The 25,429-nt window shown below is 33.7% G+C and overlaps 1 protein-coding gene and 1 long non-coding RNA gene across 2 annotated transcripts in view; both read right to left on the bottom strand.

Moving 5' to 3' along the window:
* Positions 1-25,429, bottom strand: part of LOC128220342 (uncharacterized) — a 157,689-nt gene that overhangs the window by 72,692 nt on the left and 59,568 nt on the right. The window lies entirely within an intron of this gene.
* LOC128220344 (uncharacterized) lies at positions 12,085-15,444 on the bottom strand. Its single transcript, XR_008258756.1, has 4 exons — positions 15,287-15,444; positions 14,516-14,612; positions 14,179-14,275; positions 12,085-13,900 (listed from the first exon to the last, which is right to left on the bottom strand). It is a non-coding gene; the product is annotated as an uncharacterized LOC128220344 (long non-coding RNA).

The raw sequence follows: 25,429 nt of genomic DNA, 5'->3' as shown, positions 1-25,429 counted from the left end.
GTATGTTACTGTTTAAAAAAATTAATAAAGGAATGTGCATAACGCAAAGTAGCATTATTGTCACTATCAAATCTTTTCAAAATGTGAAGGTGTTAAAAACACCCACTGTCTGTCATTAGAAAAACATCAATAGAATCAAACTATTGCGATGGTAATACCGTATGGTTGTTTGTTCGCACTTTACCCGACGTGCCTTCCGCTGGCAAGGCTAATTACCGACACGCATTAATTATGCCGACATGCTTTAATCCGCGCAGCGACAAGCCTTATCAAAACAATCATCAGTTTTGACAATACAGTTTTGCTGCGATTGCAACGGTTGACTGTCATTCAGAAGGCATGTCTGGACTATTGCAACGGTTGCAATGGTTGACTATCAGTCAGAAGGCGTGTCGGGACTATTACGGCATTTGTATAAGTCTTATAATATGCGTGAATGTTCTCAAAATGTCAATACATATATCAATTACCGAAATACGACGATAATTATCGAAATACACAAGACAGTTATTGAAATATGCCTTATATACAATTTTTTGTTTGTTTTTTACTTCAATATATGTTATAAATACTTTACCAACCTCAATTTTTCGGCTCCGATTTTGACATTTTTCCGCTGCGTCCTATCTTACATATTAAGGGTTTTTACCCGTTTTCTCAACTATTTTTTTGCCTGCGTCCTATCTATGCTAGCATCCTATACATGATATAATATGGTAAGCTACCATCAAACAAAAAGGGTTTTCTACTATTAATAAAAAAAATTCTCTTTCCAAGACAAAAACTAAAAAAGTTAATAAAATGGCCAATCTGTGAGAGTGCAGCTTTAAATCCCTTTAGTAATTTCCAAGATATCTTACAGAAACGCACCAATCAAGAAAAATGGTTAAGGGGAGAGAGCATATATATGCATTATGATATTATGGTTCTTGTGCACTGCACTTCCTCTCAATTAATTCAATCCCGTTACTAGTTTTAAAGAAAAGGCCCAGACAAGGAACAATTATGAAAATATGGTAAAGGGAGATAACTAAATAAATATGCATTATAGGATTATGGTTCTTGTGGACTGCATATCCTCTTATTGCCATTTATCTATATACCAAGTTTTATTTCAATACCATCATTATATGCAAGCATCTTTTAACAGAGACATACAATGCTGGAAAAAATATCTGGGTCCCGGTACCGTAGAACCAGTGACCTTGACCTCCGAAAGTGTAATCCAAAGCTAGGTCTTCGCATGAGCTACCTACAAATCAAATTATTTTACTGTCTATCAATCCTAACAAAAGTTACAAACCATTTTTTATATTTTTAGCAACAGCATAACAGCTGTTTTTGTAACAGTGACCTTAACCTTGACCCCATCCCCCTAAAAAGTAATCCCAAGCAAGCTCTTAACATAAGATAGCTACAAACCCAGTTAATTCACTATTAATTAATCCAAACTAAAATTATTTGGGTGAAACAACTTAAGAGAGCGGTATTTCAGAAACGCGACTAGTCGCCTGACACGACATATTGAACATGAATATATTAATACACACCACCTGCGTAGGAACAGAACTACTTACATGGATGTGGGGTGTCAAGTACTTGCTTGTGTGTATTTAATGCGTTATTGCATTTTTTCATGACAAAACATTATGTGTTACTCTTAGAATAGTTGTATTTGCAATTTGATGAGTTTTATTGAACAAAATGATGAAAATATAGCATTTACATACGAACTATTGTATTTGTTTGAGTAAGTTATTCGGATTATAACTATCACAGTGTGTCAACGTTATGCCTATTGTCATTCTGTACTATAGGGTGTAGTTTTTAAAGTCATACAATATGGCGGCGATTATGCGGGAATAAAATTGAACGTTTCTTCGAACACGTCGTTCCTCTACAAAATAACCGACCAGTATTTAGTGTTACTGCTTCAACATCAGTCGAAGCAAAAATGGCATCAATGTATGTTAAATTTAGATGGAGACAATCCAGAAATGAGCTGCCAGGAAGTGATCCATTTTTGGACACGAAGGTACGTCTAGCGTTCTTAGTCCAAATATTTGTACGTTGACGGACTTTTTAAAATTTAAAAAAAAATTGATATGGCAAATCCTTCACTACAACTTTTTCATGTTACTTTCAAGTCAGAGTTGATTATTCACTAAAATTATTTTGCATTTTTAATTGTTGTTTAATCTGAAACCTCTCGACCATCAAAAAAGAACAATGTGCTTCAATAGTCTAAAAATATAGACATGTTACAGTACACTCCATACAGAACTACCACTTTCCTCGGTCCCTCTGAGGGTTTTTATTTTATCGCAGACATCCGCCAAGTATGTATCCGCTTTTCTCGCTAAAATCGGGCGAGTTTCGCCGAGTTGCTCGTTTTCCGCCGAGGGTTTTATTTCCAGTATGGCCAGTGATCATGGTGTTTTACTGGCATCAAAGTGGAACTCCGAGTTGTATGCTTTGCAACTACCTTGCTACTATAAATGCCAGATGATACCACACATTTAAGATATAATACCATGTGTTTGTTTGTTCACCATTATTACGTCATACTCTTTTTGTGTTGTTTAGAACTAAATTGGATTGGAGTAATGCAGGTGTTGAGTACCATGTAAGTGTGAATATTTTCCCTGTCACTTTTTCTTTTGTGATACATATCAGTTGTTTTATCCGCATTCCAGATAATATTTTAATTGCATTGTTAATTATGACGTTAAAAAAGTATGAAGGTAACTCTGTGGATTAAAAAAAATCGCCGATTCTATCTACATCTGTATGAAGATATTGTTGTAATCTATTTCCTTCTCTAAATGAATATAATTCAGCTTTTAATTGAACTATTTTATGAAAGTAATGGTGTTAGTATGAATATTGTGTTTAAAAAATATTGAAACCATTACTTCTTTGTTAATAATTAGAAATTATTAGTATAAAACCCAATCATTTAGACTACTTTTGGTTGTCTGGCATGTTTGTTATTGCGAAAAAAGCATATTTCTTTTATCTAACTGGAGATTTAAATGTAAAAAAGTTAAGAGAAATTAATTGAAAATGCGTAGCAAACAGAATGTTTACATTACTTTAAGTAACTGGGACTAAAGTCAAATGAGTAAGATATGGGTCAAAAATTGACATCAACATATATTGCATTTTTTGCTCTGTCAAAGGATAACCAGTTGTATTATGTGCAAGTAAGTCTGAAAAATATTGAAACAACACAATACAAAACAGTATTCAAATAAATTACACAAAATCAGCTACATGTTCAGTAGGAGACTCTTATCGGTTTCCCCAGAGTTTCGCGGTGTTATCACTCCTGAGTAACGCGGTTATTATACGGTCCACTGTTTAACCTCGGAGGGTGAACAAGTGAAAACGCTGAGGAAAGCAAATTTTGATGAATTAGATGTCATGTCCACGATGACGAAAATCCGCCGAGGAAAACGGAAAATCCGCTGAGGAAAACGGAAAGTGGTAGTTCCACGTGGAGTGTACTGTTTATGGGATTCTTCAGATCCCTTATGTCTAATCAGGTTTGTGCAAAACAGGGTGGGGGTTGAAAGGTATTGAAATTGTAGTTAGATAATTATAATATGTTTGAAATAGATATAAAAGGTTTATATTCATATTTTAGTTTTTACCATGCAAGTGCAAAGATTTTTTTTACAAAACAAGTATTTAATGCATTTAAACACAACCATTTTACCTAGCATAACAACTCGACCATCAAGGTAAACTTCGTGATTTATATTGAGATAATATTTCTTGTTTTAATGACATTTTATAGTCGCAAGATGCTATAACCTGGAATCCTGATCGAAATAACTACCCATTTTTGGTACAAAAAAAATTGTGCGTGAAGGATATGTCATTTTGAAATTTGTAAAATGATCAGTCAAGTTACTATTAATTGGACTAGTGCTTCAAGTGTTTGATTTATTGTCTTTATAATGCATAATGCACCAGTCAATTGTAGAGCCAAGCTTAAAAATCAGTTACTCGGTTAGCTCAGTTTGATATAATTATCAGTGCAAGTGTTCAAATGGTCGTGGGTTCAAGCACCTTTTCTCACAGGTTTAGTTTAGAACCCATCATCCAGGGGTTGACAATTGAACAAAGCTTAAATGGCTGCCTGACCTGACTTAAAAATCGGATGGCAATACATCAGACTAGAAGTATTGAGATGGACAAAGTGAAACCTGAGCCTACCAAAGCTGACACTGCCCGTGCAGAATTTTATCCTGGTCTTCCCAAAACCCTGGGAATTTCCTGAGAATCTCATGATTCCTGGAGCAGGTATCCTGGTATTTCAGGCACACCAGGATTTTTTAGTTACCCAGAGACAAGGACCAGGACAATTCCAAGATACTCCAGGACTTTTCTTATAGCAAATAAGATAACCAGGAATTTATCAGTCAAAACCAGGAATTTTCATTCAAACTATCCTGAAAGTCAGGAATTTAGTTAAATTCTCAAAAAATCAGCAACAAAACAAAATTCCTTGTTTATCCTGGTAGCTAGGAAACATTCAAAAGTGAAATTCCTGTTTTTCCTGGTAGCTAGGAAACATTCAAAAGTGAAATTCCTGTTTTTCCTGGTAGCTAGGAAACATTCAAAAGTGAAATTCCTGTTTTTCCTGGTAGCTAGGAAACATTCAAAAGTGAAATTCCTGTTTTTCCTGGTAGCTAGGAAACATTCAAAAGTGAAATTCCTGTTTTTCCTGCAATAGCAGGCATTATTCAAAAAGAAAGTTTTGTTCGGAATAACTTAATCTTCATTCTAATGAATACAATTAGTATTAATATATAACTAATAACTAATTTAGAATACTGTCAAAATCATTTCAAACTATAATATATATATTTATATAAATATAATACATGTAACTGTTTTTTATTGTATTATTCCTAAATAAAATCATGATATATTTTGTTCTATCATAATTTATGGCAATTAACATTTATATTTAAATGAACAGAAAGTATACTGCTGAAAGGTTTATTATTGCTCATGTTCAAGAATTTTTTCACTCTTCATGTTTCACATCCTGGGCTTATCAGCCCATTGAAAGGTCAGGCAGAAAGCCTCCAGCAAAGATTTATCTGAGCCAATCAGCATCAGGTTAACATTCATTTGTTTAGGAAATTCAAATGTATGGAGAAGAAAGTAAACATGGTGGTTTCTGAAGCTTTTCATATTTTGGATGAATTAACCTTTTCCCTAATCATTTAAAAGGTAAGAACAGTTTCAACATGTAACTTTAATACTATTAGTAATAGTGTGATACATGTGATAACGTCCCGGACATCCGGGATTATCCCGGAAATCGTATCTCTGTCACGGAGTCACGGAGGTTGCATGTTTGTCCCGGAAAGTCATAAAAAAAAAAAAACGAAATAAAAAATCTTGGAATCGATTATCTTAATTTTACCAATGTAAGTCAGCTATTTTGCTGTCCTCCGGGACACTGGTCGTAAAACACAGGACATGTTGACACTAATCCGTTAATTGGTACGTGAGTCGTTGAGGTCATCGTCAATCACCCGATAATTGATCTATTGGCCTATTGTTGTGATTAACGAGTCGGGGAGGGTTCTTGTATACAAATTCATTGTTTTCATATGGATTTGTTTGGTCTTATGAATGAAATCTTTTAATTGATGAATTGATATTTTTCACACATTTTGACAACCGAGCATGAAGGTTAGTTCAAAGAAAGTGACAAAATGAGTAAAAAAACAAAATTTAAACACGGAAAACATCCCATATTCCATTCAAATTTCAAAGTCGATACGTCGTTATATTTTAACAAACTTTAAACAACTTCCGCGTCCATAAGGAATTTTTAGTGACGTGACAGACACGTCTCTATCAAAATTATATGCATCTCCAAACGGAAAAAAGCTCATCGACTGGAAAATCTTCTTGATCGTCTGGAAAGTGTGTCATAAATTGCAAACGTTTTAAATGTGATGAAAAATTAATATTTTGTAATTCATGTTCTCAAAAGCGCTGTTTTGATGAAACCGAAAGTAGACTGCATATCCTACTGGTTAGCACTTCATTTAAAGCCTGGGAAAATATCTGGTGGCTTTATTAGTATTACACAGTAATGAGAACATAAATACAATATGGTTAGTGATTAAGTAATTGTTTTTGCAATTCTTTATCTGACAGCATTAAAACATTCTGTGTTATGCTCTCTTTTACCTCCATTAACACAATGTTGGGATGTTTTGAAGCCGCATATGTATTTATTTTAATTATTTATTTATCTGTATATAAATTGAAATGGATGGCACATTTCAATTTCTGTTTTACAACAATAACCATTATGGTCAGAACAATCATAAGACATGTCCTGATCACCCGATGGATATATGTAACTTATGTTTTTTATCACTTTATGTTGGAAGTCACTTAAAGTTGATTACGCGATATAATAAATAACGGATAGTGAATACTTTGTTACTTAAGTATCTTGTGCGATGGATTTACGTCACCAAGACAATATGCGCAATAATCACCGGTTTATGATGGATATACATCATCCGGGTAACTAAGTTACATGTATAAGACAAAATACATTATCAAAATTCTACAGTCATAAGCATTACAAAGTTCATATCAATAAGTTGCAATTGTCCAATTTGTTTTCAGTTGGCACATTGCCAGGGCGGAAATGACCCTGCGCCATACATGCAATATTTCTGAGAGGCTTCCCAGGGGATTTTGTTCTGAATTCCAGGGGATTTTGATATTACACCAGGGGATTTTGATATTACACCAGGAAATTTTTCCGCGGCGAAAACTTGCGCGATATCTGCATTTATAATATATGAATAAATACAGAAATACACTCAAATAACAATAATTTTTGGACTTGGTCATCATGGTCCTTCATGGAATTTCACACTCATAATATTATTGATGCTTTCAACCTTAAGCAATTTTTGAAAGAAAACAAATTTCTTTCTTTTTTTTTTTAAATTCCAGGGGATATGGATCACCCGGCGGGGGACCAGGGGATGGGTCGAAATTCCGGTTGTTTGCGCAGCTTGAAACTATGGGGAACGAAACAAGCTATTTGTCATCAGGGCCAGGCTTATCAGATCTAGCTCTATCTTTACAAACCATTAATCAGACCATGCAGTCGATGCGTTCTGACCTAGATAATTAGAAAAGGCCGGTCGAAGAAACAGTCCCACACCAAGCAAAGCGGAGGCGCTTATCAGCGGATGACTATGAGTCAGACCAATCAGGAGATATTGATTCTTTCATGGCTGAAAACCAGACGGGACAAGAGGCACCCAACGGGGACGAGTGGTCTGATTTGTCGACTTTTTGTGAGGACAGTGATGAAACTGGCGAAGAGATTATTTCTGGGTTAACGGATGTCACAAACAAGGTTTTATGATTAAAACCTAAGGAAGAAAAATTAAAACAATTAAATGAAAAACATTGATATTGAAACTCTCCAAGTTCCAAAAGTTGAAGAGACTATTTGGAACCAACTTAGACGAGAAACGAAAGCGTATGACTTTGCATTGCAGAAAACGCAAGGATATATTTGCAACTACTTCAAAACATCAAACAAAACGGACCTCGCCAAGAAATCGGGGAACTGGCAAATGACACATTCAAAATGTTAACACAAGCTGTGGTGCAGTCAAATGAAGGTAGGATGGAGAAAATCAAAAAGGATTTACTACCTGCATATCGGCCATTGTGCTCAAACGTGCCTTCAGCAACATTACTTTTCGGTGACAAATTAAATAACAAAATCAAACAATTGAAAGAAGCACCTAAAACCACCGGCACAAACCAACCACAGAGAAAGCCTTTTTTAGTGCTACGGGGAGGGGCGTCCAGGTACAATCCACGGGATTACATCAACAGCGCGAGCTACAACAACTCCAACTTCAAGACAAATGCGAAGAACCTCCCGAGAAACAGCCGCTCTTTCCATCGAAACCAGTTTTTTCAAAAAAGGGGGAAATCGGTGAAAAAATCTTAAATGTAAGTAATGAAATTCAAATACTCCTTTACAATACTCCAGGCAATTTTTCGCTAGGAAAGACAGCTCAAAGAATTGCAATGTGGGAATCCATCACAAGTGATACATGGGTATTAAACACAATACGGGGATGTAGTGTCGAACTTACGGAAACCCCTCATCAAATTATTGTACCAAAACCTTTTCATTTTGATGTGGAGGATTCTCAAAAAATTGAGGCAGAACTTGAACATTTTTTTACAAAGTGGTATAATAGAACGGGCTCCAGACAATTCAGTTAACGAATTTAGCTCAAATATATTTATTCGACATAAAAAAGACGGTCGTGTAAGAATTATTCTAAATTTAAAATCGTTTAATGAAACATATGTGGAGAAAACACATTTTAAAATGGAATCTCTGCGCCAAGCTATCAATGCAATGAGGAAAGACTGTTATCTTGCATCATCTGATATATCAGACGCTTATTACTCGATTAAGATAAGAGAACAGGATTGTCGTTATTTTAGATTTATGTTCGATGGTGTGAAATATCAATTTTGCGCGTTAGTCATGGGTTACAGTTGCAGCCCAAAAATTTGGACAAAGTGCATGAAACCGGTGATCGCATACTTACGGTCATTAGGACATATCAGCGTATACTTCATTGACGATTCGTGTTTATTAGGTGATACATTCAATTCATGTTTAAACAATGTTGGAGATACGATTCACCTTATGGATCAACTGGGACTTACGGTAAATGTAGAAAAATCAGTTTTAGTCCCATGCCAAAAACTAACTTTTCTAGGTTTCATTTTGTGTTCAACTTCGATGACTATTTGGTTGACACATGAAAAATGCCAGGACATTTTGCAATTATGAAAAGAAATGATTCAGAAAAAACGAACAAGTATTCGTGATTTCGCAAAATTGATAGGGAAATTAATCGCCGCAGAGTCAGGGGTGACGCATGCACCTTTACACATAAGACCCATGGAAAAAGTAAAAGAAAGAAAGAAAAACATTGTTATTTTTTCCGATGCTTCTCAAGACATGTATGGAGCATATGATCAAACAAATAACTAGCGAACAATTGGTCATTGGCCACCACAAGAAAAAGAGTTGCATATAAACGTTTTAGAATTGAAGGCGTGTGACATTGCAATAAGTAATGATACGGATTGCATAGGTGTAGATGCGTTTTCATTACGATGGACAGGGCAACTATATTACATAATTATTTGCTCCTTTCAGTTTACTGACTCGTATCCTACAAAAAATCGAAAGCGACCGCACAGAAGCAATAATAATAGTTCCAATTTGGCAGACTCAGGTGTGGTGGCCAATGTTGTTAAAGCTTATCAAAGAACCGGGGTGGATATTAGCTCCTTCCAGAGGCGTATTAAAACTCGAACACACACCACACAAAAAGCATCCATTGACAAAGATGAGGTTGATTGTTTTGAATATATCAGGATGGTTTTGCGACAGCGAGGATTACCGGAAAACGCTCAAACGATCATTATTAAGTCCTGGAGGAATAGCACGAGAAAACAGTACAACTCGCATCTTAAGAAATGGTTTCATTGGAGATCCTCATGAAAGGAGTGTTCAACGAAAGGCCGGCATTGCCAAGATATACGCATACTTGGGATGTGAACATTGTATTAACGTACATTACTAAAATGGATACTACATCTTTGTTATCATTATCATGTAAATTGTGCACGGCACAGAGGTGTCAAACATTACATGTTATTAAGATAACAGACTTAGTGTTTCAAGAGGATCAAGTGGAAATTAATGTATCAAGCATTTTGAAACAAACTAAACCAGGAAACCATCAAAAGCCGATAAAAGTGAAGAAATACAGAGATAAAACAATATGCATTGTAAAAACTTTAATAGAATATGTGGAAAGGACAAAGAACTTTAGATCTGGTGAATATCTTCTCATATCTACAACAAAACCACATAAACGCATTTCAAAACAAACTGTTGTATGTAGTGATGGGCAATCGGTTGAATTTTACCATCGATAATCGGTTACAATCGGAGACCATCAACCGATTAGACATCGGCTATAATCGGATATTATAGAGCAGTGGTTGCTAGTGATATACTTGAAGGTAATGGGTATCACTTCGTCTATGTAAGCTGAATTGAATATATAAACCAAACAATAGAACTTACATATTCATTTTTCAGGAAACTAACAAACATAAAACATATTTTTTTTTTATATTTTTAAGTTAAAAAGAAAAAAACATTAAACTGAAATGTATACATCAGAAATTTCAAAGTCACCAGTATGAATCTACCAGTAAATGTTTGTTTAGAAATATTGTCTGGTCAATGAGATATGGGTTCATTCTACATCTCTTCTTGCTCATCACCTGTGATCTAGTTACTGTATACCTATTTTGCGTAAGCCTTTTTGCATTTAGGCAACAATACGCCTTGCTTATGTCAAGGTTTTCTTTGGTTGGAGGTCCTGGTTTGATTTTTCTAAATGCAAAAAAGAGCCAGACTTTAGATTTTGCTTTCCCACCCGGATAATTGTACAGCATATCGTCATTGTCGTCTGCCATTCTTACGAATTGTACCCAAAGAAAAATGAGCGGAAATTTCGGCAAGATAAAAAAAAATCGTAAATGAATACTGAGTAACCTCCCTTGATAAATTTGTATGATGTTCCGCGATAATCGATTATGATAATTTACAATCGATTATCGCCGATTTTGAAGCTTTCCGATCAATTTTCGATTATAATCGATCATCGGCCCATCACTAGTTGTATGCTGGGTCAAGAAAGTCATGATCGATGCAGGAATTCCAGACAGTTATAAAGCACATACGGTAGCACAAGAGCTGCATCAGCATCGTTTGCGTGTAGTAAGGGTATCCCTTTAAAAGATATCATATAAACAGCGGGGTGGAATAATGTGAAAACCTGACAAATATTACAATAGGTCTTTAAATTGTGATAAAGACACCCAGAACATTGTACAGTGGAAACTCACTAAACTGGACAAGGTCCGGACTGGGCAAAATTTCCGGTTTAGTGAGGATTCCGGTTTAGTGAGGATTTGATGTACGGAGTAAGTTTACTCAAACATTCCTTGATTGTAGGCTTAGGGATTTTCTCAGAATCTCTAATGAGATTCATTTTGTCCTCTAGGGACAGTTCAATTCTTCGACATTTAGACGGAGGTTGAGACATGATTAAAGTACATGCAAAAGTGGTAAACATAATTAAACATTTCTGCGTTTTTATAATCATCTTTTTTTCCAAGTCTTAAAATAAAACAACTCGCGTAATTTAATGTTTCAATCAATTTTCTTTTCACCAGTTTAATTTTCGTTTGATTATCGCGCGGCAGTCAATCCACAGCGCAATCATCATTATCGATTATCGAGTTAACACAACATCACAGGTGCAATATTTAACAACGCACCGGCTGTCAAAACAAAGTGTCAACGTGACACGCGATTCGCGAATGCCTAATACACAAACTCATTTTGACATGTTTGAACAAATATACGTCCGGTTTTGTGAGGTAAAATTACGTTGACAACTAACAAATTTTTCTCGATTTTTGTCCGGTATCCGGAATTCCGAGGTTCCGGTTTTGTTGGGATTATTTTTCATTAAAAATAGAAGGAGAAAACCGGGACACTGAAAAAAAGTCCGGTATCCCGAGGATTCCGGTTTTGTGGAGATCCGGTTTAGTGAGTTTCCACTGTACTACCATATTTGTATGACTGTATAATAATATCCCTTGCAGAAATTAAATTGGATTTCCTAAGTATTCTTAAGAATATCCTAAGAAATCTTAGGATTTAATTCTTAGAATTTCCAATCTTTTCCTATCTATTCCTAGGAATAAAGAGTTGGAATACTTTGGAAAACATGGGCGGTATTGGCCCCAAAATCCAATGTTTTCCTAAGTATTCCGAACCGAACCTGGATGCAAAATTCCTATATTTTCCTATGTATTCCTAGATGGAAAACATTGGAAAGCTTTGGTTTTTTACCCATTGGAGTCAAATTGAAAAACATAGGATTTGTTAGGAGTTCCCAAGAATTCTTAGGTTTTCTTATCATTTTATATCTACCAAATTCTTAAGTAATCCAATGTTTTTCTGAGTTGGAATACTTTGGAAAACATGGGCGGTATTGGCCCCACAATCCAATGTTTTCCTAAGTATTCCGAACTGAATCTGGATGCAAAATTCCTATCTTTTCCTATGTATTCCTAGATGGAAAACATTGGATTTTTACCCATTGGAGTCAAATTGAAAAACATAGGATTTGTTAGGAGTTCCCAAAAATTCTTAGGTTTTCTTATCATTTTATATCTACCAAATTCTTAAGTAATCCAATGTTTTGCTGAGTGATTAGTGATAAAGCCTGTTCACCAGAATGCATGTGAACACACAGACAAATTTACAGACAACATGTCATGTTTTAAGTTGCACATGTCGTAGAAAACCATTTGATATCAAAAGGTACATTATAACTTTCTTGTTTAAAAATAAAAATGTCAACCACTATCATGAAAAAAAATTAGTCAACAAGAAAATAGAAAACACTTTCTTGTAAGCTCCAGTTTTACGCAACCAATTCCATTTCATCATGAAATGTAGATTACTTTTCTTAATTAAGGATTAGTCATTTAAAACAAATATATTATAATACATTACAAAATCAGCTATTCTTTCATACCAACATATGTTGTTGGTTACATTTCTAAAAGAACAAATACTCAATTGCATTATTTAATACATAACTGTTGGCGAAGGTCTTTAACACCATGATCAATCTAGAGTAAACTGCAAGTCCTTTTTCTGCCTGCGATACGCACAGAACAAGATAAAAGTACTCCTACTGTTTAACCGAAATGAACATTTTTTTATTATGTATTAAAATTATAAGTAATGCTCACATTTTACTGCTTTTATGCTGTATGAATGCAGTAGGGTAAGCAAGCAAATGACCCAAGATGCTCTAACATGCTTTATGAAATTCACTCACATGCCCTTCTACGCTCTTACAGCATAAACGCAAGTAAAACAGTTATCTCTCTTTAATTATATCATTATATTTTTCAAACATGTACTTTTAACCAATGTGCATGAAAACATGGATAAAAAATTCAAACTAACACAGTTTATAAGTTATTGTATTTAAGAAACAATAAATATCACCTGTACATTAATGGTTCATAAAGGTCATTCTGGAGTTTAAATGCATAGTTATTAATGACTTAATTTTTGGCATCAGCGGGCTAGACTCACAGTTTTGTATTTACTGATAAAATTAGTTATACAGTTGTTATTTTTTATTCTAGACAGCGTATTAATTGATTCGCATTTGTCATTTTCCATGTATGGAGCTTCTTTAGTCCATCAAATTAATATCCATGTCAGTGACGTCAAGCGTGTGCTTTTTGAGAATAACATGAACTATTCAAGAATGACAATTTGGACAAATCATGTTCATGAACTCCCACTTAGTAAATGAACTTGACAGTTAATGAACATGATTTTTTCAAAATGTCATTCATGAACTAAGTTCATGAATAAGTAAATGTTATTCGCAACAGGATGATAATTTCATCATTACTACATGTCCATTTATAACAGTTTTAATTTTTTATGACACTTAACACAATTAGAAATGAGCCATTGAATTGCTCATTTCAGTCCTTGACATTTACATCTAGTCTCTGTAGACAGGTCTGTTTTCCTTATACACTTGATGAGGAAACGCATCTGCGAAAATATTTTTTGCAGTCATTCTTCTCGTGCTTGTTTTTGTTGAAGTGATCTTTTCTTAACTCTGGAAGCTTTTGTCTGAGACTTTGACATCCATCTTCCAACCTGAAAAATATTTCTTTTTTTATTTGTACTGCCAATAGTTTCCAATTTCTAACGGCGAGTTGGTTATCAAATCAGTGCAAATTAAGATTTCAATGTCACAGGTATATTAATTAATGATATATATTATTTTATTTGTTCGAACCAAAGTGCTCAAATATATTAAGTCTGATTTTTTTTAAAGATTCTTAATAGTGTTTGTCCGTTACAAATAAAATCCACTCCACACATCCACAATATTGTTTTCAAAATCAATGTGCATTGAAAAATAGTCTACTCACTGATGGATTTGGCAATTTACAGCTTTGAATGTTTTTCTCCTTCACTGGTTGATTCTTTTGTGGACTGATGATTTCTTTGTTAGCTCCTTAAGTCCGGCTAAAATAGACGAAACATCATTTCAGACCCTAAACTATAATTTGCTTGCATAGTGGTTATTTAAAAGGTCTAGGGTCAGCAGCGATGCAAAAGCCCATTGAAGGACCACAATTTAAAATGTTAAAAATATCAATTTCTACTTAAAGTTTTGAGGTTCAATATTTCACAAGCATGACTCATACCCATTTATCCATTGCAACATGGAAATCTTACCATGTGCTTTAAAAATAGTCTACTCACTGATGGATTTGGCAATTTACAGCTTTGAATGTTTTTCTCCTTCACTGGTTGATTCCTTTGTGGACTGATGATATCTTTGTTAGCTCCTTTAGGCCGGCTAAAATATATGAAACATCATTTCAGACACTAAACTATAATTTGCTTGCATAGTGGTTATTTATTTGACAAAATATAATAAAGAACTCACAACATTGTTGAATAGGTAGTCTGGGGCATTTTGACATAAAAAAAACAACAAAGTGATAAGCAATGTCAAGAGACTTTTTTGAATAAATGTGAAAGTTTTTTTGATCCAAAATATTAATTAATCTTTTATTGTAAAAATTGTTAACTCCTTACTACCCCAAAACATGTTGCCAATAATATATGTTTCACACCCCTAAAAGATCGTTCCTCAAAACTATATAAAACATGGACTTTTTAAACGTTTTAGTTTTTGACCTTCCCCACCCACTTTTGCATCACTGCCGACCCTTTATGGCAATTGATTCTTTTTCTAGACAAAATTAGCTTACATACATTAAGAAACAAATATAATAGCTGTTAAAATATATAACAATGAAGTATTAGCTGTACGCGTAAGTCACAAACATTCATTTAACTGTGTTTCTACACAAACGTATTTCGTACGTTTGTCGCGAAAATGTATTACAACAAAACATATTTGCTCATTACTTCAATATGTTGCTATGTTATTTTAAACAATAATGTTAGCGTAAAAGACCGTTATAAAAGTAATTGAATTACACCCCTTACTTCGCTTGAACTTACCTTAAATAAACGAAACAACACTTCAGTTTATTTGGCGCATTATTCCGACAAAAATAGCGGGAGTTCGAAATTACCTCCGCCAGTGAAGAGCGTTTCGTCTTAAATGCGTAACCGTTAGAATATATAGCTACGTTAGAATTTTTATTTTTTAGTAAATATTTGAGAGACAATCAATTACAAGCAAATCAATTGCATTTTTCCCCATTCTCAGAGATCATGGTCCATCTGATTTTATTTCTAATTAATAAAGACGTAAGCGAAACCGAAAGTTGGAAGAAAAACTCTGGACATCGCCTTGCGTCATTGTCAATAATTGTAGGGTCGTTTTAGTTTAGTGAACCTTGAAAGAAGGTACATTTAACTTGTTTGGCAACTAATTAACCAGTGTATACCACAGGTGCTCGTCATATTGCCTGGATACAGGTATATTTATTTTATTTATTTTTTTTAAATATTTTTTTTAATTTTTTTTTAAATATTTTTTTTTTGTCAAGATAGTGAATATATATCATTTTAAAAAATATTCCACAATTTTTCATGGAAAAAGTTAGTAATATTTTTTTTTAAATGACATATATTCACTATCTTGACCGAAATAATAAATAATAAAAATATAAAAAAATATATAAAAAATTATAAAAATATATTACTGTATCCAGGCAATGTGACAATCACCTGTGAGTGGAACAATCCATGGCACCTTACATGATACATATGATATATGTGGTGCTTTAATTAAAATAAATTTAATTTCAATGTTCATGTTATTTTGATATGGAATTTTCTTTAAGCATGTTATTTATTTTTTTATTTATAATCTTTGGGTTATGACTGGGCCAATAGTGTTACTCTAAATGCAACAGTCAGTTGTAACCACAGCTACCTCAACTATCTGCCTGTTGCTGATGCATCTTATTATATTCTGCTGGTCGTTTCATCTTTTAAATGGTTAAACAGTTCATCAGATTCATTTAATTTCGATGATTCAAGTTCAAGAAGTTAGGTTCATGAAAATACCTCATCAACTGATGTTTTGATGAATTCTGTGCAACAGGTGATAACAAAATACTACTCACAAATATTAATCAATACCATTGGTAAACATTAGACATTATATTGAAAAAAATCTGAAAAAGGAAACTGTTGAGTTGTCCTATGTGCTCAATGTCATGATACTAAATTCCTAACTAATCCAAATGTTTGGATTTTCATTTTACAGAAAAATGGTTGCATTTCTAAGTAATGACAACTTTTTCCAATTCAGAAAAGCTAGGATAAGTTTGGATTATTATTCCAATCTTTTCCTTTCTTTTCCAATATAAATATCCAAAGAAGTCTTAAGAATTCTTTGGATTTGTTAGGATTGTCTATTCCAAAGAATTCCAATGTTTTGCAAATGAGAAAACATTGGTATTTGCTAAGAAATCATAGGAATTGTTAGGATTTGAAAAAACATTGAAATAATTTCTGCATGGGATGCTTGTGTTCATATAATGGAAATTTGTTTCATAAACAAATAACATGTATTGGTTGATTTATACCAAGTTTTTTGGGCACTTTCATCTTTTCCATTTGTAAGAAATCAACTCTGAACAAATTTGTGGGGCTCTAGACGGGAGCTTATGTGTTGGATGAAATTGTATGATTAAGCTAGACTTACCTCCATCAGGGCTCACACACCCACCCACATCCACCCGAATAATACAATGATTTCTTTCCAAATGTTTTCGAAAATTTGTATTTGACGTATTTTCGTCTTTAAAATATGAATGTACTTGATTCGCTGAATACTGCGTCTGGAATCTGTGTGAGCTCTGACGGAGTTTTGTGTCGGATGAAATTATGATCAACCTTCGCCTTTCCTTCTCCGAAGGTAAGTCTAGCTTAATCATACAATTTAACTTTATATTCTCTTTTTTATATTAGTTGTACAATTTTAGAATTGAGCTATCAATAATATATTATTAAATTAAATGATCATGTGGGTGTGTATATGCATTATCTTATTAATTTAATACTAATAGATGACCATTGTTGTTTCTGTGGTAAAGATAAGGATCATGTGACCAAACTAGATATGATGGGAAGGTTGGAAAGCTAAAGAACATTAATGGCAATCCCTGCTCAACCACATGGTAGGTTGCTGAATATCTGTTATTTAATTTAGTTTTGAGTTTTCAAACTTTATTTTATTTTTATAAATATGAATGTGAAGCATAAAGTAGAACTATTAATTATATAATAACAATTACATTCCTGATGCAATTAGCTATAGATCATGGCAATAAGCATATTAGGGCAACACTTTAAGGCAATTGCAAATTGAAAGTTTGTGCATGTAAAATGCAGTTAATCACTACCAAAGTTTGAGCATAAATATTGTTAATATCGAATTCTAGGAACCCTTTTTATGTAAATATGTAGTTTAAACCTTTGTTTTAAGTCATTACCTTTTATTTATCTGCATAAATTGAAATGATCTTTGACCAATTGCTCTAACCTGATGTGGCCTATGTAAAGAAATTATAGAATATACAAATTTTCATACTTTTTTCAGATGTGGTGCACAAAAGGTTCGGTATGTACACAAGTGTCATCTAAATTGAGACTGGCTTATGCCTTGAGATCATATGCCAAAGGAACTTACCCAGCGAATAACAAAATTGAATCATCGTTTGTTTGTCAAGAGTAAATCAATAAGAAGTGAAATGAAATTAAAGTTGTGGTTTACTTTTAATTAAACTATAGATAAAATATGGTCCTGTATTTTTCTTAGACAAGAAAAAAACTACCCTCTCAAAAGAAATTTCTGGTCCTCATGAATTTCCCAGGAATTTCCTGGTCCCAAGAAATTCTCAGGAAGTTCTTGGTCTCCAGAAATTCTCAGGAGTTTCCTGGTTCCAGGAAAAAGTCATTACCTTTTATTTATCTCCATAAATTGAATTGAATATAACACACATAAAATTTAATGTAGAATCTAACAATGATCTTTGACCAATTGCTCTAACCTGATGTGGCCTATTTAAAGAAATTATAAAATATACAAATTTTCATACTTTTTTCAGATGTGGTGCACAAAAGGTTAGGTGTGAACACAAGTGTCATCTAAATTGAGACTGGCTTATGCCTTGAGATCATATGCCAAAGGAACTTACCTAGCCAATAACACAATTGAAATCATCATTTATTTGTAAAGAGTAAATCAATAAGAAGTGGAATGAAATTAAAGTTGTGGTTTACTTTTAATGAAACTAGAGCTGTCACAGGAGTGACGAATAACCCCCAATTGCCGCCTGGACACAGGAATGGCAAACCATTCCTTTGAAAAGAGGCCTTAACTCCAAGGTTACTGCACACTGCGTCTTCTTTTATCATGCATGTATTGTTTTATTTAAATCTGTTGAGTAATTTAGAAGTTACACTGCTTACAAGAAAAACTAGCTGATGCTCTAGCTGATCTCTTCTGGAATAAGACATCTAGAGCATTCACGAGCTTTTCTTCCAACACGATTTGTACATATTTGGGCTTGAATGCTTTCTATCCACCTGTATGAATAAATCCCGGGACTGTTCCTGTTGCAGAATTAACAAGTCCATCTGACAGGTCAATATTTGTAGTAAGCACTACTGTGGCAAATATGCCATACTTAAGTTCTGCTGGTATTCCACTGGCATCTGGTTCAAATGAAGCATGCTGGATTTGTTTTGTTTGTTCATCTTTCCAAGTGTCAATTACTTTTAAGGTAAATATTTGCTCATTTAGTTTTTGAAGGATCTATCGAACTTGATCTGTATCTTCTGATGTTACACCTGTGTACCAAAAATTGTTCAAATCCGTCTAGCTTTTCATGAGTTATCGTCCGGAAACCGTTTTTCTTTTTTAGTAACAGTGACCTTGACCTTGGCCCCACCAGCCCCAATATCGAACTTGACCTGTATCTTCTGATGTTACACCTGTGTACCAAAATTTTTTCCAAATCTGTCAAGCCTTTCATGAGTTATCGTCAGGAAACCATGAAAACCGACAGACCGACCGACCGACCGACAAGCTCACTCCTATATACCCCCTCAAACTTCGGTTGTGGGAGTATAACTATAGATAAAATATGGTCTAGTCTAGGTCCTGTATTTTTCTTGGACAAGAAAAAAACTACCCTCTCAATAGAAATTTCAGAAATTTCAGGAGTTTCCTGGTTCCAGGAATTTCCTGAGATCTGGGATAATTCCTGAGAAAATCCTGGATCCAGGATTTTTTTGAAGAAATTTCAATCCTGGAGTTCCTGGAAAATTCCTGTTCCAATTCCGTGCCTGGGTCCCAGGAAACCAGGAATTTCCTCTGATTTTCTCAGGAAATTCTCAGGAATGTCTTGGTAATTTCTGCATGGGTGATTGCACAAGAAACACATAAATGCAGGTATTTGTTGAGATATTGTAATTATTTTTGAAATTTCTCATTCGTTTAGGAAGTTCAGTTGGAACAGAGTTGGCCAAAAAAATGAACAAAGGTATATACATTTTGAATTCTAATTCATTTGAGAACATAATTGGCCAGCACAGAATGGTAAAATGCTAGTCTACTAATATAAATGTGCCTGGTTGGAATCAGTAAAGCTGATGAATGTACTGGTTGTGTAGCCAGGATGTGAATTATAAAGGTCTGCACTTGGCTGATAATGCATATCACTTTAAATGTTTAAGCTACACTCTCACAGATTGACTGTTTTAACAACTTTCTTTTTGTTTCTTGGTCTTGGAATGAATTATTTTTATGCAAATTTCTGAATTGCTTTTCTTATTTAACTACGGTCAAAAGATGATGTTTTATGTCAAAAATCTCATTATCAGTATTAAAGCGTAAGTAATGCTTTTAACCATAAAAGCAGTTATCAAAACCTTTAATCTATGAGAGTGCAGCACAAATTATTATTAGTAAAGCATTAGTAATGCTTTTTACCACTAATGGTGTAAATATAAATCAAAGTGCTGAAAGCACTGATGGACTAGGGCTTCATTTAGGGGAATGTTGACAAACATGTTCTAAGTATTGACAAAATCGGCTCACATCACAAGGGGTCACTGTTTTATGGGCTAGCTTAAACTTTAGACTAAAACTGCTGCAAAGGAAATTTGAAAAATCTAGTTAAGTGTGCGTAGAGTGAGGGTGTGTGTGTGTGTGTGTGGGGGGGGGGGGGGGGGGCTAAAGCGTTAAATCAGATAAAGTCATATTCTTTTGTTAAATCAGACTTGTACAAATTAATTTACGTGGTTGGCACACATACTTCTTTAATTTGATCAAATCCTTTTATATCAAAGGTCTGTTATTTGCAGTTTCAGAGAAGATTTTCAATGATGTAATTATACTATATAGAAAACCTGTCACCTCTTTTTCAGGGGAGCTTTAAACCACAGGGCCATACTTTGAACAATCTTTGTAAAAGACATCTACATTGTACACCTATGTCAGACTGCATACACAATGCTATTAGGAAGTAGTTTTTATTTAAAAAGTGAAGAATTATTTTCTCCCACTAATTTGTCCTTGGTATTCAATTCATATAACATGTTACCATGATAACTTAGTGCTGTTGATGAATACTAAGCACTGCCTTCTTTCTAATGCTATTCATATTACTGCTGCAGACTTTTGTACATAGCAAAGCAAGTTGAGTAGACTAAGATGAGATGAATATTGTTTTTAAAGTATGAAATATTGAAATGTCTTTTATATACTTTGACCATCAAATTTCATAACATGGTGTCAGCATTTCATCACACTGCTAATGAGAATGGAATACCAAACATAATTTTATTCCTTTATTATATACCCATCATCAATCCACATGCAATACATATCACAAAATACTTTAACCCATATTCCGCTCCAGTGCAATACGGCCATATACCACTCACGTCATAACAAATATGTTGTGCAATATTAAATTGACGTCATTAAAGCAATGAGTGCATCCTTAAAATGAAATTTATTATACAAAGATGTGGCTTCTAAGTGATCTAATCAGTAATGTATATAATAAAAGGGTTATTAGTACTGCGTTTTGATCCGGATATGGCCGAATGTTGTTTGATTCTGGTAGTTTTTTGTAGAGTTTGATTTTACTCGGCTTGTGCCTTGTGAAATACAAATCTGCAAAAATCTACTTGAGTCGAATACAACCTCCTGGATCAAAACGCAGTACTTTCAACCCTATTATGTACAAAACCTGTTACCCCGTGGACGGAGCATCTTTAACCCACAGGGCCATTGTAACTTTGAACAATCATTGTAAAAGACAACTACATACAAGATGCTTAAGGAAGTAGTTTGGAAAAATTAAGAATGATTTTCTCCGTCTTAATTTGTTTGCATTAGATAACTCAATAAATGCAGCAGTTGGCCATTCTTGTATTGTCCTCTGTCACTGTCCTGATAGCTCCCTATCTCAATAGCTGCAAAAGGTTGTAGGTTCATGATTCTCCTGGTCCAATATGTCATACAGAAAGAAGATGTTGAATGTAGAATCAAGAAGCTTTCTTTTCAGGCTCTCAAAATTGAATGTACTGTAACATTTGAAGTGTCAAGAATTTGTTGGATTCCTAGGCAACAGGTATCAGGTGTTGCAGTACATGTGGCAAATACTTTTCACCCGTCCTTGAAGATCTAAAAAAGCTTTCATTTCGCAAAAGTAGTTCATATAACTATATTAAGGTTACTAAATCCGAGTTTGAATTATTTTGAAAACTAGATGTGCCTTTAATTGCAGCAATTTGAACTCCAACTCATAATGTCAATTAAGCTGGTTAAGCAATACTGCAGTTCCTTGGTGTGGGGATTGCTTTATTTATTTGAATAAACAAACAGTTCTTGCATTGGAAAGTACAATGTATTAACATGCATTTTTCTTGCCTTGACTCCATCCAAGCCTTAAATCTTAGATCCGCTCCAGTGCAATACGGCCATATACCACTCTTGTGACGTCACGTCATAACAAGTATGTTGTGCAATATTAAATTGACGTCATTAAAGCAATGAGTGCATCCTTAATATGAAATTTATTATGCAAAGATGTGGCTTCTAAGTGATCTAATCAGTAATGTATATAACAAAAGGGTTATTAGTACTGCGTTTTGATCCGGATATGGCCGAATGTCATATTTGATTCTGGTATTTTTTTTGTAGATTTTGATTTTACTCGGCTTGTGCCTTGTGAAATCCAAATCTGCAAAAATCTACTTGAGTCGAATACAACCTCCTGCCAGTGGATCAAAACGCAGTACTTATAACCCTATTATGTACAAAACATGTTACCCCGTGGACAGATCATCTTTAACCCACAGGGCCATTGTAACTTTGAACAATCATTGTAAAAGACAACTACATACAAGATGCTTAAGGAAGAAGTTTGGAAAAATTAAGAATTATTTTCTCCGTCTTAATTTGTATGCATTAGAAAATTCAATAAATGCAGCAGTTAGCCATTCTTGTATTGTACTCTGTCACTGTCCTGATAGCTCCCTATCTCAATAGATGCAAAAGGTTGTAGGTTCATGATTCTCCTGGTCCAATATGTCATACAGAAAGAAGATGTTGAATGTAGAATCAAGAAGCTTTCTTTTCAGGCACTCAAAATTGAATAGTACTGGAATATTTAAGGTGCCAAGAATTTGTTGGATTCCTAGGCAACAGGTATCAGGTGTTGCAGTACATTTGGCAAATACTTTTCACCCGTCCTTGTAAATCTAAAAAAGCTTTCATTTCGCAAAAGTAGTTCATATAACTATATTAAGGTTGCTAAATCAGAGTTTGAATAATTCTGTAAACTGCCTTTAATTGCAGCAATTTGAACTCCAACTCATAATGTCAATTAAGCTGGTTAAGCAATACTGCAGTTCCTTGGTGTGGGGATTGCTTTATTTACTTGAATAAACAAATAGTTCTTGCGTTGGAAAGTACAATGTATTAACATGCATTTTTCTTGCCTTGACTCCATCCAAGCCTTAAATCTTAGATCAACATGTACTTGGGGCTATGTGTAATATCAATGAGAACTATAAATTATGTTCAATTTAGTGCCACTTATTTCATTCCTCATACAAAAACACTAACATGTTCTTTAAAACCAATATCCTATGTTATGATAAAACCATTGCCAAGTTGGTAATTTGAAAAGACAAGAAATTATATCTGGTCAGGGTTTGACATAGTCTTTCTAGACAGCTGGACTTGTTTTGCAGTTACTTTGAAAATCTTCAAAAGCTAAACTGAACAAGACTGGAGCAAAAAAAATCACAATACCAAAAGGGGTTTTAAAGACTTACGAGATCATTCTCACATCACCTATACCATTAGTTATTATCTTCAAACTTAAGTCAACATAATAATTAATGTTTTACATAAATATTGCAATGAATAAAACATATTGCAATAAGTGCCAATAACATAGCAATCAAGTATGATCACTATAGGCCTAAACATGAGATTTCAACATTTTCCTGATAAACAATAAATAATTTTACTTAACAATTTTCTCATTATTTACACAAGCTGAAAAACTGGTCTCTTTTGGAATACTTCACATATTTCATGGCTTTCATCATTCAAACTAACATTTTGCTTGTTATTTCAATATTCAATGATTTTGTAAACATTCATAAATGATGGTTAAAATGAACATTCATGCTAATAATGCCTACCAAAAGCACCTGACTGACCAATCAGTATCCAATTTTGGCAGGGCTTATTGGTGGTTCATTGAAATCAACCATGACCTCCCACAATCTGCACTGATCAACAGTAGTTAATGAATTGTTTCAATTGTCATAAACTTAGAAAACAACTGCAGTGAATAAAATTTATTCCTCATCACTGAGAGAAAGTTTAGAAAAATGAACGAAGCCAAGTTACTTACATCTAGTAGGATATCAAATCCTACAAATGTATTCATCATTTTATATAACCGTATTTAGAAATTGTTAAATTTTTGAAAGTCTAAAAAGTTTCATTTTTTTGTATATCAAAGAACATTTGTGTGTTTAATTTTGATGATATTTTGTGATTCATTTAATTTCATTCTTGTTTCATTTAGTGTTCAATCCCAAGCTTTGACTTGTTCACATTTAAGTGGAAGAAGTCACTTAATTATGATCTGAATAAATTCATTATAATGTAAGGTCACATAAAGGATATATTGTGCTTTTTAAAAATAACATTTTTTCATCTGTTTAAAATTATGTCAAATGCAGTGCATTGAAATTTTATCATGAGTTTAAAGCTGCACTCTCACACATTGAACGTTTTGACAACTTTTTTTTATTTTTTGTCTTGGAACGAGCCAATTTTTGAGAAAATCCATGGAAACCAGTTATATAAGACTGCTGACCAAAATTTAGATGGCAGATTTTTATATTAAAGTTAAAAAATTGATGTTTTAAGCATTATTCTTAAACTGTTACGGTTTAAGCCATAAAACATAAATTTTCGAAAGGAAATATGACAAACTACGAGCTGATTGTTTGTCAGCATCTGATATCATTGTTTGAAGATGTTAACGCAAAAATTTGCTCTTTCCAAGACAAAAAAGTTGTAAAAACGGTAAATCTGTGAGAGTGCAGCTTTAAACTATGACAGGAATAATTCAAGGGAATGATTTTTTGTGATTTCTAGCATTAAAATTGTCTGAATCGCATGCAAATTTATAAATTATGTAAGGTATTCTCACATTAGTCACACTTTTTGAACTTTGTGCTGTCTTCTTTTCGTTTGTCTCAAATTAATACAGCATTGGCATAACTTGTTGTTTATGAAAGGGACTGTACACCAGATTGGCACCAAAACAGTTTTTTTTTCCTGTAATGAATCTAAGGACACTTTTTTAATAAAATATTTTACTCTTTGATATCGTTATTGTAAATAAAATACCAAAATGAAAAAAAAAATGCAGTGAAATGTCGTATCTACTATGCTATGAAGACTAACTTTTACTGGGTGGAATTTTCCAGATGTATACCTAACACGCTAATATCATGTAATAACATCAACGGCAGATCATGCATAAGGAATGAATTCTACTCGGTAGACATACCTAATAATCAATTTTTAAATGGAAAAACACGAAATAACTGCTATTAATAAATCATTTGTAAACT

This window comes from Mya arenaria, chromosome 15, assembly GCF_026914265.1.
Source record: "Mya arenaria isolate MELC-2E11 chromosome 15, ASM2691426v1".
In the NCBI taxonomy this organism is placed as follows: Eukaryota; Metazoa; Mollusca; class Bivalvia; order Myida; family Myidae; genus Mya; species Mya arenaria.
The sequence above is the reverse complement of the archived record's forward strand: the minus strand, read 5'-3'. Positions and strand labels throughout refer to the sequence as shown.